At 43.6% G+C, this 13,770-nt stretch overlaps 1 protein-coding gene across 4 annotated transcripts in view; it reads right to left on the bottom strand.

Annotated features, from left to right (window-relative positions):
- Window positions 1-13,400, bottom strand: part of THSD7B (thrombospondin type 1 domain containing 7B) — a 300,207-nt gene extending 286,807 nt beyond the window's left edge. For 2 of the 4 annotated variants that reach the window (XM_054636437.2, XM_077181740.1), the window contains exon 1: window positions 13,269-13,400. The gene's annotated coding sequence lies outside the window, so the exon portion shown is untranslated. Of the gene's footprint in view, window positions 1-11,391; window positions 11,449-13,239 lie in introns of those variants that run through there. The other 2 variants (XM_077181738.1, XM_077181739.1) reach the window with 2 other exon arrangements.
- Window positions 13,401-13,770: the final 370 nt, after the last annotated feature.

Here is a 13,770-nt window from a genome sequence, read left to right as displayed (position 1 = left end):
TAAAAATTCTTCATGAACTGCAAAAACCTATTGCGGCTCTTGGTGCTTAAACCCAGAAGGATTTTTTCATTTATTAACATCCTGTCCTTGTTCAACAGCATACTAATGAAGTTAATCTAAAGGCTAAATTTCAATTATGAATCACAGACCCGCATCTCTGCTCCCTGATTGCTCAGATAATCTGAATTAAGCCTTCTCCTCTCCAAAGCACAATGGCTGACTGCAGATAAAAGTTCCCAAACATCAAAAATATTCAGTCCAGAAGGTAAAAATCTGACAAACACCTGTTTTCACATCCATTCGATAACTCTCTGGCAAAGTAATGATTTCTAGTAACTTGACAGACTGCTCGCTCACTTAAAATATGCTGCACAGGTTTGAACAATAAAAGGAACTGCAAATGTTTAAATCTCTCAGGCTTACAGCCAAGACAAAGTCTTCAGCCAGAGTAAAAAAGGGTTTCCATTTGCTAAAATAATTTAGGAGAAAATGTTTTCCTCTTGAGTACCTACAATGTATTTGTCCTGGAACAAAACCTGAGAGAGCCACCATGGCAAACCAAGATCAGGGAGAGGCTGTGCAGCTCTGGGCTATTAATATGCACGAGTACAGACCAAAATGTGGAGCTTCATGACGTGCCAACGCAGCTCAAATAAGGAGCTGAAGCTGCAGAACTGGAAAAAAACAAAATATGAGTAATAACGACGACCTGGATCATTTCCTTCCAATTGCTTCTGCAAACAGAAGAGTGATGAAGCTCACAAGAACACCAAACTGTGCTGCTCCCCCATCTAGAAGACTGATAGGGAGAAAACACTGCATCTGCTTTTTAACAAGACAATAAAAGAAGCTGAAGAGCCAGCCTTTAGTTTTTAGCTGAGAGGATGGAGCACTGAAGGACTGTTCACTTGTGGTGGGAGTCAAAGGAGCAAGAGGGAAGCAAACAGGGAAAGCCCTGAGTCTCAACCTAGGGCAAACCTGGGTCACAGAAACCAGAGCCTTCCAAACCATCTCTTGCAAGTGTTTTTACCATAGAGTGTAATGTGATTTCCAGACAATACAGCACCTCTACAGTCAACTCCTCCACTCCTCATGGGAGGGAAACCTAGAAAGAGTAAATACAGCATAACCAATCACTGACCATCTCTAGGAGTAAAAACTTCCGAGATTTTCTTCCAAACCTAGGATAACACAGTGATAAACTCCTACTTGACACACACTTATCAGCTCCTTCCCATACTCCAAAAGTCAAGTTCCCACAAAGGGAGAAGACTGTTCAGACTCGCTGCCATTCCACAGCATTAAACCACAGGTCAGGTACAGTAATCTAATTTTTCACTGACTAGTAAAGACTTTTTTTCCTCTTTCAAGTTAGATGATGTCAAACATTCACACCCCCACCTTCACAGCAGCCACTGCACTGCTGAAGGTTTCTACTGTCCTAAGCACAAATATCAATCTCTTCAATTCTCATATTCTTCAGGATACAAGCACAAATAGTTAATATTCCACCTCCATCCTTAGTCTACTGGTATCCCTCTCTACTGCCTTTATCCTTCCAATACATGTCACTCAGTGGGAAGTTGCCAGCACCTAAACCCTGAGACCATGAAAATAAATTCCTATCATTGAAAAAAAACCTTAATTTTTTTTTTCCCAGATTGTCATGATATTCACAATGTTATGTGTTTTGGCAATATTGACTCCTAAAACACTGATACAAACCTGGAAAATCATTTGGCAATTACATCCTTCCCAAGCCTAAAATCTTGCCATTTTCAAATACCAAATGGGCACTTTGCTTTAGTGTTTGGCTGGATCCTGTGCAAGTTTTCCTCCTTGCCTTAGTCCTTAAATGAGCTGTTTCTCAGCAACACACTCAGAGAGTTGTCAGCCTGAGCAGTAGGCACGGATGTATATGCTTAGCAATATGCTTGGTGGACATTGTCATTCATAGTTCTCACCGAAATACATCTTAATTGAGAGCAGCATTACACCACAAATGAGCCAGAAAAAAAGGCCAACAATAATGACAGACCACTAGAAATAATCTGTTGCCTTCTGGGTAAACTGCTCAATGCTAAAACTTATTATCTGTAAAAGCACCTTTTGAATCACTTTTGTTTTGCCCTGTGGAATACCTTAATGTTTCCACTAGTAATAAAATTTCTGGCTTGCAATACTGCCCTGGTCTATCAGACCGCAAGAGAAGGGAAGGGAAACAATGAAAACAGGGAAACACAGAAGCGCTGTTATTATTAAACCTTTCAGTTACAGAGTTAATTCCAGCTAAACACTTTAATCTGCTGCACTGCTTATATGAAGTGGATGTTTTTTTCCAGAAGGAAATCTAATTTTAGAAGCCCGGCATCAAACAACTGCGTGGCCATCCATATCTGCACTGACTCCAGTTCTGCTGCAAGTAATCTGTTAAGCAGCACATCCCCAGCTGGGGACTGTAATTAGGGTGCAAACTGCCATACAATCCCCTTGCCAGATTGATGAAGGAGACCTCTTACAAGGTGATCCAGAAGGCAGTGTTGAGATCATTAATCATTCATCCGTCGAGGAGAATACAAAAACCTCTGCCACCAAGAGCATTACACTGCAAAAGTATCTTGACAGAACTAACTCCTAAAAAAAAAACAGTGAAATTTTAATTAAAAGGTCAGGCATTAGTTACTGTATTATTTTTTTAAGTTTTAGATAAGCTCACTTCAAAAAAAACCTTTATTCGGATGTCAGATGGAATTTGACACTCCTCCTTTGCTACTCCTTTTACAAGCTTGATAATGATCAGCTCAGAGGGTTTTTAGCTCTGCAAGCAGCATCCCCAGATAGTAAACAAATATAACAGTAATCTACAGTGCAAGCTTAAATACCCTGCCAGGCTGCCAATATTTCAACCTGCAACCATTTGTTTTCAGAGATTTGAATCCACAGAAAATGCAAGTATTTTCAACAATGCATAACTGCAAACGTTGTTAGCACAAAAATCCAGTCTACAGGGAGAACACCAGATCTTGAACACCTGCCTGATGAGGTCTGCACTGTCCATCCTAAGCATATAAGTCTTGGCTCTGCCAAATATCAACTGAACTTTTTTTTAATACACTTACTATAATTAAATACTTCAAGTATTTAAAGTTGAGTTTAAGCTTAAGTGTTTTCCTTCTTCATTGTTATTTGATCCAACAGGCAAGCTCACGTCATCTTTAGAGAAATCACAAAAATACAGAGAGAAAAATGCAAAAATCAAGAACACTGAGGCACTCTAAAAGTGTATTGAAAGAGCTGGAAGTATTGGATACAACTTTTTAACCATCTTCAGTATGCAACCTTATGTTTTACTTACCACGTTCCATGCCAGATCCTCAGCATCAGAAGTTTTTTAGCTTCACGCACATTTCACCTGAGCCCAGCCTTTCCCTCCCCTCCCTTGAACTACCTGGGATTTAATAGAATTGCCTAGGAGACTTCTGCTGTTTCAGAAGCAATCAAAATCTATCCTATACAACCATCTACCAGACTAACAGAAAATACATTTTCCTCTAGAATGTGCAATAGGAAGGAAACTTAATCCAAACACATCATTGCATAGTCCAACAGGATTTGCTTACAAAATCTAAAATCTATCCCAGTGAAGGCAAGCTCCTAGAAGTTAAACAAAAAAAATAGTCAGCAGGCAAGTACTTTCTCTTATTTTAACTGAAAAAGCCAAATCTAAATCTTTTTCAACAGATCATCAAGAAGCATATATGAAATCAAGAGAAGAAAAAGAAATCTGCCACCCATGGCTATGAAGTTAAACAAATGTAAATACTTTAAAAGCATTCTTGTTTGAAAATTAAGATAATTTCCCCTCAACTCTCCTCATTCCCTAGAGAAACAGGGTTTTTCCTCATGCAAAGAAAATGAGTAAGAAAAACCCAACAACATTTTTAGCATCAGGTGCTTTTACAACAAGGACTCCTTTGCAAATCTAACTGTAGATAAAACAAAGCTTTTTATTTGTTTCTTCAGCACTGAGAAGTTCTGATTTCCAAACCCTTCCTTGCATGAAAAAGCATGTAAGTAATCTTCTGAATATATGAGTGAGAGAAGGAAAGCAGAAATAGCCTCATTATTATACAGAATCTCACAGGCAGCTGTGGGAACCCAGGCTCCTTAAAAATTATCACCATGTTAAAAATGCATAATCCATTTCAACAAGTTCTATCATATATCACTGATTCCCTCAATATTTACATTTTTCCCACATAGCCTGAACTATTGATAAGAGGTCAGCAACAGTAGGAATATGCATAAGATAATTCATTTTTTCTGAGGCACCCCGTATTTCTTAATTAGAGTCAGTAACACTAAAACACCACCTAAGAGAATGGAGCACAACCTGCAAAGACTGGTTCAAACCTGAAGATTACAAAGGTGAGAAATCAAGTGTGGCATCATTTGCTGAAAGGCTGTGATAACAATCTCAACAAAGAGCTTAAACCTTTAAAAAATAAGGAAATAAGTTCACTGCACTGGATGGGCCAAGGCAATCCTGTGTGCACTGCAACATCTAATCCTGCTGGTAATATTTCTTGCACTTTGATCCTGCTCAATGGAATAAAAAGTATTAAACACAACACCCAACTGAAGCAACACTGCAATACTTCAAAAGTTACACCCAAGTAAATTGAAGGTTGATCTTATTTTGGAGTAACAAACGAAAAAACCTCCCCCCTCCCCTTTTTGAGTCTTGCTGCATCATCCTTTACTGACATTAATATTGCTCTCCTCCTTAGACAAGCCCTGAAAGACTCTGATCCTTTATATCCTTTAAAGGGAGCAATTAATGCTGCTATTCAGAGTTTCTGACCTTTAACTCTCAGTCCCAGTAGTGTTATTCGGATTTTTCTTTTCAAGTTTAGCAGAAAATAGTCACTATTTGTATCTTCCTAAAGGCAGACAGGCATTAATCCTAACCTCAAACTGGAGTTCATTTTGGAAAAGTAATTTCCAAATTTTTCACTTCCAAATGTGCTCCTCTGCAGGATCAGATGCTTCCCAAACTCTGCCCTTCCAAACTACTGCAGTTCAGGTTCTGCCTTCCAGAGGTATTTTGGCAAAACGCTTTGAAAATGCTTCCATAGAAGTTCTGCATCCCATACTGCATTCCCCCTCATCATCCTCTGCAGGAGGATGCCTATTGCTATGATTATTTTCAGTGAAGCCACAGTGCCAAGTTCCATTTTCTTTATTCCTGCTAATATCACTCCCTACTCAACCTTCTTGCCTCACATTTTTCCCCACAGCTTCTTACTCAGCTGCCCTGTTGCTTCTTTCAGAAATATTCATAAAGAGCATCCCAGAATCAAAATAATGTGTCTACTATTCACTGTCTTCATCTAATCTGTATTTTAAGCTGTCAAACACAGAGGCTGATTTGATACCCTGAAAAACCAAGAATGGTCAATGTCATGTTCAAAACTGCCCCACAAAGCCTCTTGCATTTTCTTTTCAACAAGTAATTAACATATGGACATATGGTAGTCTTTTACAAGGTGGCAAATACCTCATACATATACTCCAAAAGAAATATATATATATATATTCTATCCATCCCAATCCCTCTCTCAAATTTAAAAAAAAAAAAAAAAAAAAAGAAATCTGATAGAAAGAAATCAATACCTTTCTCCTTTAAACATTCTCTGATAAGAAAGTCGTTACAGCTCATCTGGAAGACTGAAAAGCTGATATTTCTCTAGACCCAGAGAAAGGGTATTCCACAGCCAAGACTCTTCCAAATAGCCAGGGAAAAAAAGTTATACCTATTTAAACAGAGAGCAAGACAGGCTCAGCTAGAGCTGCACAGGGAAGGGGCAATCAACTTGACAGTAAATGTAATTAGTGTTATAATTCCTGCCAAAATTAGACATGATAGAAGCAGATATAACAAACGAATTTGACATGATATATTACCATTGATGTTCCTAAATATATAGAGGCTTTTTGAAGGATGGGAATAGGGTTTTACAGATTTTAAGGGAAAAAACAAATCCTGACAAGCCTCCACCATGTCTGTCTCCATCCTGTTGCTCATTAAACCTCTCATTTGTGGCTCCTATTTCCTTCACAGTCAAAGTGGCACAAAACATCCCTTTTTTTGCTGCAGATAACTAAAATCAAAGTTGCATCATGTCTCCTTTTCATGTCTTTTCTTCCCTCCCTGCCAATCAGAGGCTTCAAGCCACTTGCTTTCTGAACACATATACAGTCCAAACCCATTCCTGAACACCAGCTCACTTGCCTGCCTCTCTTGTTCCCACTGGCAGACCCCAAAACTCCATCACATCACAGCTCCATTCCAAGCTGCCATCTTCTCTCGGTTGTCACTCACACATCCCTTTTCCCTCATCCCAGTACCAAATTTCAACAGAATCATAGAAACATGGAACGGTTTGGGTTGGAAGGGACCTTAAGATTATCCCACTCCAACCCCCTGACATGGGCAGGGAACCTTTCCACTCAATCAGGTGGCTCAGACTCCCATCCAATCTGGGCATAAAACCTAATTTACACCAGATACTGAAGAAGAATCATTCCCAGCTCTGCCCCAAAGAAGCAACAGGAAGACAGAAAGCCTCAGTGCACAGAGAGCTGGACATGATTTGGCTTCACTGTTAATGAAAAAAAAAAAAAATTTAGAAAAAGAGAAAAAAGAAGTGCCACACACTCCACACATTCCTTCCCAAAGGAAAAAAACTGAACTAGAATTGAATGCTTATTTTGTTTTTGCCTCTGCTAGAAATCAACACTAAAGCTTTCATTTAGTCAGCCAAGTTTTATTACGGAAAAATTATGGCTTCGTTTCAGGGAAAATTAACCTTTTGTTTATTTTGTTTCAATTTCCATTTTGCATTAAAGTTTTACTTAAAAATACATCGCAATGTCTAGACAAATTTCCCAAGTTCCCAAATCATCTGACTTCTGAGCCAGTGACCTCTCATGAGCAATGGGACCAACCCTGTGTCCTCCCCAGCTGGAAGCTCTGGGCTGCTTCACTTCCTGCACACCTGAATTTGCCACCAAAGTACTTGAGATGGAAAAAAAATCTAGGCCAGGCAGGGGTATTTATGACTTTTTTTTATGATGGAAAGTTTAAAAATTACTTTACTCCAAGAAATAAGTCTTTAACCGGACTTGTCTTTCCTATTGCAGCAAACACTGAGCATATTGCTGTTCATCTCCTGACAAATTACTCTCTGGGAGAATACAAATCATGTGTGCTGAGCTTCAGAAAGGCTCTGGAAGAGAGCTCTGTTTCAAGCCCCTAGAGACAAAAAGGCAGGCACAGAACAGACTCCATGCCCGTGGAGAGCCTCCCCCGCCCATGAGCGCCAGTTTTAATCCCGTTCATTAACAGCGGGGTAGTGCTCACCCTTACTGTGCCACATCCTCAGGCTGCTCCTCCACCCATTACAGCCGGTGTGTTCTCTGTTTTATTAACAGTAGTTTAATTCAATGGATATTCCTACACAGGACAGGTGATCTTTTTGACTATTTCAAAACATTTCACAAAGCAGAACACAGAAAAATTTTTAAATAGGAAAACAAAGCACACACAGATTAAAAAAAAAAAAAAAGCACAAGAAGAAATGCTATTGCATGTTTCTGTTAGGATGACTTTGGAAAATAGTTTGCCGTGACTGTCAAGCCTCCCACCACCTAAGTTTTCTTTCCTGAATAAATATCACACACTAAAAATTGATGCTCCATAAACTGCACCATTGCTGGAGAAAATGGCAATCACAGAGACTGCTGCTTCCTCCTTTACCAAAGGTGTATATCCTATTTACTACAGATACCTGAAATCAATTACAGAATCATAAATATTTGCAGCCTACAGCTCTCAGAAGTGTTTCAAAAGGCATATGTTAATGCCCAGGAGTCATTTCCCCCACACTGCAGTGCCCTCAGGCTCTCTGCTCTGTTCTCTGCTATCTGCTGACATCAATTTTGCAATGAAAACCCAGCAATTCAGTTAAAATAGATACTTAAGCAAGATAAAAACATCTATCTAAAGACTCGGTACCACTGTCCTGTTATACATGGACAAAAATTACATATACATATGTATACATATATATACACACACACACTTATATATCCCACTATATATATATATATACACACACACACTTATATATCCCACAATGTGCTGTGGCAACTTATCCTCTTCAGAAATCCCTGTTGAACACACAGCAGACAGAATTCCCTACTGCTGTCACCATGTGCTGAAACAATGCCAATGTGAATTACAGGTTATTGTGGGAGATGGATCAGAAACAGCCCCAATTATACCTAACGAGTGAAAAGATTGTTTCATTTATCTTTCTTTTGGAAGGCTATGCCAGTGTGACAGAGCCAAATGGCACATTGTGTCTTTCTGTCCATTCCTGGCAACCTCAAGACACATAAGGAATCCCCCCTCGCTCCTAACAAGGCTGGGATCAAAAGTTTGCCACATTAAGTTATCCTACATTCAACCTTTCAAAAATATCCACTATTCCCTAAGAGAATATCCCTTTCCTGCACAAACATTTTCTGTTTAAGCAACTGAGTCAGGAAAGTGACTATTTCTCCATTTTCTCGTAGTTTTTAAGTACCGTTAAATCTTCATTCCACCTGTAAAACCCTTTTCCCTCTCTCCTGCTTCTTTCTAGCTTTTCAGGTTACAATGAGAAACCTCATTGCTCTGTATACAGGTTTGCACATCCTGCCTTTATCAACAGAGTCTGCACAACCAAGGGAGCCACCACAGGGGTCAGACAGGAGCTCATCTTGTGTAGGATTCCTTCCCCACCTGCCTGGGACATGCATGGGCACAACACATCACACACACATTCTGGCCCTGCATCACTAACACAGCTTTTTGTTCACTTTTTGGTGGCCCTTGAACCTCTTTCCTTACCCATTCCATTCACTTTCTCAAAAGAGCTGCCTGTTCTGTCAGTGCAGATGGTATAGAAAAAAAAAAAACAATCCCCTCTTAAAGTAGTTACCTTATTTTCAGACACAAATATGTAGTTAGATGGGACTGAAAAGAAAAACTAAGATGCTTTTCCAAAAAAAATTTGCAGAAGATTTTGTTGCAATCAGAACAAAAGCTTAACAAATAAAAATCACAATGGAAAAGAAGCACAACTAAAAGCATTCCCAACAAAAATGATGCAGCATGTCCTTAATACTCAAGTGTTTTAACTAAATACAGCAGAAGTACAAAAGAATGTCTGAAGATGACTCAATAAGGAAGCATTCAAAGCAGAAAGAGCATTACCAGCATGCTCTTGATAAGCTTGCCAGTCCAAAGCACAGTATTTTTTTGCTCTCTTGTTCCAAACCAGACTGCAGACAGTGGGCACTTGTGCTTAGACACAGAAGTAAGGTAGGACAGGTCAGCAGTGACTCAGAGGCTGGGTCTCTGCAGCCTCACAGAGCAAGCAGAGAAACCTGCCTTCCCTGCAGAGCTCCTGCTTCTAAATGACCCACACGGCTCTCATCCTCTGGCACAACTCCTGGGTTTTCTTTTTGTCTTCAAATAAACAGTCCTTCTTTTGCCTGTGGTGCTTCATCTTTTTCTCCTGCCACAGCACCCACTTCACCACCCCAGAAGCAGCTTTGGATGAGATGGGATGCCCAGCTTCCAGAAGGAGCCCAGCAGAGTTCAGCATCCCTCAGCTGCATCCTGGTGTCCCCTGGCAATCATACCCCCATTTCACACCCCACCTTCACAGTTACCTTCCATTACATGATACTGGGGCAAATAACAGAAAAGCTGGAATGCAATCTCAGTAAAAAAAAAAAAAAATCAATATTCTCAAAGTTCAGGTAAAGAACTGAAGCAATGATGTGTGGGCAAAAACTCAACAATGTGAGAGGACTTAGAACACTGAGAAACACACATAACTGCACAGAGCTTGGCCATGAAGTCTGATGCCATTGTATCATAAAACTCAGTTATAACAAGGCATGACAGCCCATCCACAGCTTCTCAGCTTCTCTGGTTTAGAGGAAAAACACACAAGCTCTCACCCCTAGGCAGCCCCAGCAGGACTCCCCATCCTCAGCCGCACCCGGCAGCACCGGAGCCTGTGAACTGCTGCCAGAACCAGACAACTTTTCATTTTCTATTACCTTAACAAACCACAGAGCAGCTCTGTCTTGTGAAAACAATGCTTTCGTCTCACCATACTGGAACAAGCCCCCCAAAATTCAATAAAGTTCCTGAAAACTGACAAGCCAGACACACAGTTTTTGAACACACTTTGAGGCAGTCCATGGGGTCAGTTTCCCTCACCTACAAGATGCCTGGGGAAGTTCCCCAAACCAGCTCTGTGTCAGGTGGCTCAAGCAGACAGGTCTCTGCTTTCCCCCAACCACAGCATTGAGCACAACCCATTAAAGCCCAGCATACACTTCTAATGGGGAATAAAAAACTTACCTCCCTGAACAACAGCCTGGGGGCATTTCCACCACCTCTTTAATCTGAAACAGCATCCCTGTTGCACAGCTTTCATAATCCACTTCAGTTAAGGTACAGGGATGCCAGCAGCGGTTCAGGGCAGGGAAGCAAAGCAGACAGAGGTACTTGTGGTGTCAGTGAAGCACTGTCAACTCAGGGTAATTTATTTTTTTGGCATTTTCTTATCCCATTCTTTGCTTACAGCCTACAAAGCCAGACAAGCTTAGCTGCCTTGGACACCGGGATGAAACCATTCACATCACAGCACATCTTCCACCACAACCCCCCTGCTCACCTACCAACAGGGAGGCAAAAGCTTCCCAAGTACAATCACCACCTGGGTTTTCCTCTGCCCAAAACCACTCTTACATGGCTACCTTTTTGCTATTATTCAGCACTGAGCTTGGCACAGGGTACCTGCAGCATCTGGGACATTTCTTCTGCCCCAACTCAGGTTCCTCATGTGCTCTCCTCTGCTCCCAGCCACTGGGGTAGTTGCAGCTGTACCCAAACACTAAAGGAGAAAGCGTCTAAACATGCACAAGAGCTCAGCTCACCTGAGGGCAAGTAAGCCACCAAATACTGGTTAAGCAAAAAAAAAAAAAAAATCCATTAAGGAGCAAGGAGACCCTGGGAATCCCCATTTCTCACCCAGAAACCCCAGAAGTTCTGTGCCACTGAAGGCAGCAGCCCGGGTGCCTCCGCCAGCGCAGCACGTCAGCAAACACGCGGCAGGCACGATCTTATCGGCGAGGCTTTCTAGTGAGCAGGCATCCCTAGAAAGCAGTCACTACAAATACCGTTTTCCTGAATATCATTACTGATCCAGAAGTAATGAAATAGCAGATAATATGGCCCCAGGGTACAAATCAACCACCTACCCTAATGCATACAGATGGAGCTTAACAGCTCTTTTGGTCTTCCATTACCAGAGTGAAATGGGATCTTTGAAACATCATCGAGGCAAAGCTGAAGAGGAAGTTTACTAATGAATTATGTTTACTTCTGATTCTTCAGAAAATGCTTTTCAATGCTGTGATCTAAAAAAGAAAATCCTCTGTTTTCATGTAGGAAGACGACTAGACGCAGCTTCCCCTCAGAGAACCAAGACAAAAAAGCAGAGTGTACAATCTCCTGCGCTTCCCTCGTCTTGCAGAAAAGACTGCTGAGAACAGTGTCTTGATAATTTTTGTAAGAATTAACAATGGAAACTTTATCCAGTCCCACCAAAGCAAGCAGCAAAATCGTCACAACTCACAGCAGGGTCATGCTCTCCTTGCTTATGTTTGCAGCAGTAAAAGCAGCAACTTGCACAATGCTCTAAAACCAGCTCGGCACTATGTAAGGTACAGGCAGGCACAGCATCCCCCTGCTTGCATCCTCAGGGAAATTCAGCACTTAACACCCCGAGCCTGCCCCCGCAAAGACACAAAGTTGTGCATTCTGAGCTGGCCTCAGCCCCGTGGACCAGCCGAGAACAGCAGAGCCCGCACACCTCACACACCCCGACACAGCCCTGCCTGCCTTCCTTGGGAAGCAGCCCCGAACTCCAGCACCTCACTTTAACACCATCTCTTTCACCTCTGACATGGTATTCCACTGGGATCTTTTCAGATACTAACGAGCTCACTACTTCTTTCAGTTTCCCTAAAGTTTGAAGATTTCATCAAGCAAGTTGAGCAGCCATGCAAGGCACCTGTGTGACACAAGGCACAAACAGCAGCTCTCTACCATCACATCCTCTCACAGGTACTTTCAGCGGTACCCAGTTCTAACAGGTAGATTACGCCACTCACCTGCACACACAACAGACATTCCCTGTACAACTTGTTCCAAAAATTACATCCGCAGGCAATCAATTCTTTAAGATGACTTTCTGTTTGCATTAGAGGAATTCACCAATATATTTCAATTATACAAAAAAAACTGGAGGCAGTGGTCAGCAAGTACTTTTTTATGACCCTCATCTATTCTTTTAAAAGCCTTCTACAGAAACGCTCAGGCAGGCACAGGAGTGGGAGGGAGAGGAGGAGGAGGAAAGGAACAGCATCACAGAGTCCTCATCATATCTTCACATAAATAAAGTCCCAACTCTATACGATTTGACCTTGAATAAATAATAATACGCAAAATAAATACAAGGACGAGCACAAATTAAGAACGAACGTTCAAAGTAATGAACGGTTAATGAAGGAGCGTATAAGCGTGCCCTGTTTAAAAACACTGACTGAAGAATCGACGGAGGGAAAAAGACAGCCCAAACACATTGCGATGCTGTGACCGGGGGTGGGTGGGCAGGTGAAAAAGTAGGGTTTGGAAGCCAACCTGCGCCACAGAGAGCCCGGAGCCAGCCGCGATCGCGCTGCCCGCGGCAGCCGCGCTACTTTCCGCGCTGCTCGGCGGAGCGGAGTTGCGGCGGTGCCCGCGCCGAGCCCGCCGGTGGCGGCGGCGGCGGGCGCTGCCCGTGCCCATCCCAACTTGCCCTGTCTCACGGGCTGCCGGCTCCGCGCCCTGCCCGCTGCTCCCGCGGCGGCACAGCCGGGGCGCTCGGAGCAGCCGGACCGGCGCGGGGGATGCCACCAGCAGCGAGACGGGAGATCCCGGCCGGAGCGGTCCCAAAACCGCGGCAACTTCTCCCGCGCGGCACGACCCGGCGGGTCCGTCCATCCGTCCGTCCGTCCATCCACGCACCCGCACCACCGCCCGCGGAGCCGAACCCCCGGACCCACCCTCTCCCCCGGCAGCGGGGCGGCCGCACCTCCTGGCATCCCGGAGCGCGGCATGGAGCCCGGCGCGGCGTGCTGCGGCGGGAGGTCTGCGGAGCCGGCGCCGCGGGCGAGCGGGGCGGGACGGGCGCGCAGTCCCCGCTCGGCCCCGCGGCGCGGAGGGGCCGCGGGCGGAGCGAAGATGGAGGAGGCGCGGCCCGGCCCCCGCCCGGCCCCGCGCGGGAGCGGCGCGCGCGGCGCCCTCTGCCGGGCGGCGCCGGAACAGGGCCCAGGGCTGAGGGGAGCCGGGAAGTTGCTCCGGCTCGCAGCGCAGGGAGCGGGGGTTCCACGGGTGTTGTTAAACACGGCCCAGCGCTACAAAACTCGTCAAAGCTCAATTTTAGTTGTATGTTTACCCCGCACCGGATTCCGAACAGCGCGTTGTCACCAACCTCCTCACGCTGCTCGCCGTGCAGTGCTGAGGGTGCTCGGAGTGCTTCCGTAACCGCTCCCGGTAATCACAGAATTGCTGAAGCGATTGGGTTGGAAAAGCCC

This window comes from Agelaius phoeniceus, chromosome 7 (assembly GCF_051311805.1).
Source record: "Agelaius phoeniceus isolate bAgePho1 chromosome 7, bAgePho1.hap1, whole genome shotgun sequence".
Classification (NCBI taxonomy): Eukaryota; Metazoa; Chordata; class Aves; order Passeriformes; family Icteridae; genus Agelaius; species Agelaius phoeniceus.
Note: the sequence above shows the minus strand (reverse complement) of the source record. Positions and strands in the feature narration are given on the sequence as shown.